This window comes from Brachyhypopomus gauderio, unplaced genomic scaffold (assembly GCF_052324685.1).
Source record: "Brachyhypopomus gauderio isolate BG-103 unplaced genomic scaffold, BGAUD_0.2 sc482, whole genome shotgun sequence".
Classification (NCBI taxonomy): domain Eukaryota; kingdom Metazoa; phylum Chordata; class Actinopteri; order Gymnotiformes; family Hypopomidae; genus Brachyhypopomus; species Brachyhypopomus gauderio.
The window spans coordinates 42,501-47,500 of NW_027507303.1; the positions used below are offsets into that span (position 1 = coordinate 42,501).

Consider the following 5,000-nt stretch of genomic DNA (forward strand, 5'->3'; position numbering starts at 1 on the left):
CTGTATTAGAACAGATATAGAATCACTCAAATCACTCAACTGTATTAGAACAGATATAGAATCCAAATCACTCAAACTGTATTAGAACAGATATATAATCACTCAAATCCCGTAATTGGTAAAGTTTTTGCAGACGCTAAGACACATTTCTGAAACTGTGGCTCTTTGTCGAAACTTAAACACACAGCAGCCAATGTACACCACAACAGCTAAACATCTCACACTTTTGGAAAAAGCACACACTTCAACCAAAACTCTTGCAACTCCTGCTAAAACCATATTTTGCATCTAAACGCTACACACAAATATCAGATGATTAGCCTTTCATTTATGTGACTACACACTGAAGTGACAAATGTAAAACACTACTACCATGTGTTTGAGTGTTTAGTTTGTAGACTGTTGTGAAGGTCTGTCAGAGTCTCACATATACAATGAATATTCACAAATATTGAGCAACATGAACAACAAAAAATTAAAAAAGTCAAAATAACCTCAAGCTTCCTCCATCACCTGCTGAATGTATTTACACTGGGGGGGTTGGCGATCACCTCCATGCCAAAAGAACTCAACAGTAATGGAGAGTTTTGGTGAGGTGAATCACAACAAATCGTGGCTGTTCAGTGAACCAGTTTGTACTTGAGCAGCCCGGTACAAACTTATGTTGTCCCAGACAACAACAAACCTGGACTGTTCTGGTTCATCCCCCCTGGTGATGGAGAATGAGTGTGTTGTGCTCTGTGTGAAGAAGGTGATGATGTGCACAATGTTGTAGGGACCAAGAGTGGCATGATGATGAGTGGCAAATTCATAACTCAGTTGTTTCACACTGTCACTGGTCCAGTCCAGATAGACTCACTGAATGGATGTTGCTGATGGTGACATGGTCAGTAATGATGTGCTGTTGTAGTTGTTGTAAACGTATGCAGTTGTTTGCTCTGACCATATTGATGATCGCCTTTCTGTTCTGAGGGGATAGACACCCAGCAAGGGGTAGTCTAGTACATGATTAGTATGTATAGAGGGTAGTCTAGTACATGATGTAGTATGTATAGAGGGTAGTCTAGTACATGATGTAGTATGTATAGAGGGGTAGTCTAGTACATGATGTAGTATGTATAGAGGGGAATGTTGTGTCTTATGTGAACAACTGTGTTTACAGTTTTGCAAAAAGTGTGTTTAAGAATTTCTAAATGAGTGTAAGGCAGAGAATGTGCTTAAGTTTAGTGCACCAGGTCAATAGATAGGCTACATGGTTAGTTGTTTCAGAAATTGTGCTATAAGGACCACTTTTTGTGTCTTAGCAACTGCAAAAAACTGTAATGGTTAGTTGAACACACCTGTAAATATAAGTACCTATTACAAAATACCTATTAGTGCTCCTATGCTGGGTGTCAGTGTTCATTTCTCTTGTGTTGTGGAACACCAGATTTTTCTCCTATAAAAATATTTTAGGTCCTAAACATGAATTCTGATTGGAGCCAGAATTCATCATTAATCCTGATTGAACCTGGGTATATATAACTACTACAGGGTTTAAACCACTAAACCAGGGTATATATAATTACTACAGGGTTACTACGTGTGTAAGGTTACTTACACAGGGTTACTATGTGTGAGTATGTGAGTATGTGTGTGAGTGAGTGTGTGTGGGCGTGAGTATGTGAGTATGTGTGAGTGTGTGTGTGTATGTGTGTGTGTGTGTGGGCGTGAGTATGTGAGTATGTGTGTGTGAGTGTGTGTGAGTGTGTGTGTGTGAGTATGTGTGAGTATGTGTGTGTGAGTGAGTGTGTGTGGGCGTGAGTATGTGAGTATGTGTGAGTGTGTGTAGGCGTGAGTATGTGAGTATGTGTGAGTGTGAGTATGTGTGAGTGTGTGTGTGTGTGAGTATGTGTGTGTGAGTGTGTGTGAGTATGTGAGTATGTGTGTGTGAGTGAGTGTGTGAGTGTGTGTGTGTGGCGTGAGTATGTGAGTATGTGTGAGTGTGTGTGTGTGAGTATGTGTGTGTGTGTGGGCGTGAGTATGTGTGAGTGTGTGTGTGTGAGTATGTGTGGGTGTGTGAGTATGTGTGAGTGTGTTGTGAGTATGTTGTGTGTGTGTGTGTGTGTGTGTGTGAGAGTATGTGTGAGTGTGTGTGTGAGTATGTGTGGGTGTGTGAGTATGTGTGAGTGTGTGTGAGTATGTGTGTGTGTGTGGTGGTGTGTGTGTGAGAGAGTATGTGTGAGTGTGTGTGTGAGTATGTGTGTGGTGTGTGTGAGTATGTGTGTGTGAGTATGTGTGAGTGTGTGTGTGTGAGTATGTATGTGTGTGTGTGTGAGTTGTGTGAGTGAGTGTGTGTGTGAGTATGTGTGTGTGTGTGAGTATGTGTGAGTGTGAGTATGTGTGTGAGTATGTGTGTGTGTGTGTGTGAGTATGTGTGAGTGTGTGTGTGTGAGTAGTGTGTGTGTGTGGTATGTGTGTGTGTGTGTGTGTGAGTATGTTGTGTGTGTTGTGAGTATGTGTGAGTGAGTGTGTGTGTGAGTATGTGTGTGTGTGTGTGTGTGTGTGAGTATGTGTGGTGTGTGTGTGTGTGAGTATGTGCGTGTGTGTGTGAGTATGTGTGAGTGTGTGTGTGTGTGGTATGTGTGTGTGTGTGGTATGTGTGTGTGTGAGTATGTGTGTGTGTGTGTGAGTATGTGTGAGTGTGTGTGTGTGAGTATGTGTGTGTGTGGTATGTGTGTGTGGTTGTGTGGTGTGTGTGTGTGAGTATGTGTGTGTGTGTGTGAGTATGTGTGAGTGTGTGTGTGAGTATGTGTGGAGTGTGTGTGTGGGGTGTGTGGTGTGTGTGTGGTGTGTGTGTGTGTGTTGTGAGTGTGGTGTGTGGTGTGTGAGTGTGTGTGAGTGTGGTGTGTGAGTATGTGTGGTGTTGTGTGTGTGGTATGTGTGGTGTGTGTGTGTGTGTGTGTGGTAGTGTGAGTGTGTGTGTGTGTGTGAGTATGTGTGTGTGTGTGTGTGTGAGTATGTGTGTGTGTGTGTGTGGAGTGTGTGAGTATGTGTGTGTGTGTGTGTGTGTGTGTGTGTGTGTGTGAGTATGTGTGAGTATGTGTGAGTGTGTGTGTTACAGCATGTACATCTTTGTTAAGTTCATCTGTATGTACCTGATTATTTGTGATATTGATCGCCCAAGCAGCTCTGTGCAGCACTGCGCAGCTCCAGTAGGAGGCGGTGTGGAGCACTCTGTTCATCTGCACACAGCTGCTGAGTGTCATCCAGAGACCTCACTGAACGCAGACACTGCCACTCCTCCCTACACACACACACACACACACACACACACACACACACACACACACAACACACACACAACATCAAGTGTATACACACACACACAATGCATACACACCCAGACACACACATCACATACATTATATAATAGGTTAGATTAGAGTACGCGTGTGTCCAGTAAACAGTTCTCTGAGTGTCTGTGGATGGTGGGTGGTGTTCTGCCCTGTGTGTGTCCTCTCTCTCCTCCCTGTTTGTGTATGTCCAGTGGTGGGTGGTGTTCTGTCCTGTGTGTTTATGTCCAGTGGTGGGTGGTGCTCTGTCCTGGGTGTGTCCTCTCTCCTCCCTGCACCCACACTACACACTCAAAGTGCAGCGTTTGTTCACACGTACCTGGAGACGTGAGCGTTGTCTCGTAATTTAACATGGCAGAAGACACTGGGTAGTTTGTGGGAGACTAAAACTCTTATCTGCTCCACTGAGGTACACAGCTTCACGTAACCCAGATAGAGTCCTGGACACAACAGTTTCCTACAACGTCTGTGGTAGGCAAGCTTCTCCTAAAACACACACACACACACACACACACACACACACACACACACACACACACACACACACACACACACACACACACACCCACACCCACACGCATGCACACAAACACAGTGGATTAAGTATGGGATGAAGTGAATTAGGTTTACTCTGTTTTTATGTTTTACCTGTGTGTGAGCATGGCAAGCAGTTTTCTTCAGGGACTCTTGTATATAAACATTTAATTTCCACTAGTACAAATTGAATTCTTTTTTATCACAAGTAAGAATTCATTTTTAGAAAATAGAATAGAATTCTTATTAGAAAAAATGTAATTCTTACATGTAAAAGTGTAATAAAAAAAATTAATTACTACATGTTCTAATGTATAATTAGCTTGATTTGCATGAGGATACAAAGGCGGAGCTAATTTACATTGTGCTTTTCTTAAAGTAGTGTCTAGTTAAAAAATAAATAAAGTACAGCTTGCACAGTGCTCCTTTCTTCATGGTGTCGTGCACACAGTGTGGGCATAAACTCTGGTGATGGCCAATTCAGATTTATGATTATGAGGAGAGTCAGATTGTAACGCGGTGGTACCAACGAGTACACACCGCATGTAAAAACTATGAGAGAGGTGGACCCAAGAGCTGGCTGACGCTGACAGTAAGATAGACAGAGCCTATCGTCAGTGTGAGAGAAAGGCGCGAACTCACAGTAGAAAATAAAGGACACAAAACAACACGGAAAAATTAACGTGTAAGGAGTAAAACAAAGGCGTAAGTACTCAGGAGAAAAGAGAACAAAAGGCAACGCAGAAAACTCAACACGTGCAAAACGAAACTTAACCAAAGAGAGACGGGAGAAAAATAACAAAGGCAACACAAAGGACGTGGAAAAACAACGTGGAAAACGAAACCAAGGATGCCAGGGGAAGTGACTGGCAGCAGGCAACACACTCCGCAACAAAACCTTCCCAAAATAAAGGTAAAACAGATGTAAAACAAGTGAAACAGTTGGAGGAACACTTGAGAATGGCTAGGGAAGCCGCGCAGGAGATAGAGACTCGAATAAGTAACAGACAGAGGTGGGCAGTAACGAAGTGCATTTACTTAAGTACTGTACTTAAGTACAGTTCTTGAGTATTTGTACTTTACTTAAGTTGATTTTTTAAAAAATACTTATGACTTTCAATTCACTACAGT

General features: G+C 42.7%; 1 pseudogene; it reads right to left on the reverse strand.

The window, feature by feature from the left end:
* Nucleotides 1–5,000, reverse strand: part of LOC143506566 (ankyrin repeat and fibronectin type-III domain-containing protein 1-like) — a 15,759-nt pseudogene that overhangs the window by 4,960 nt on the left and 5,799 nt on the right.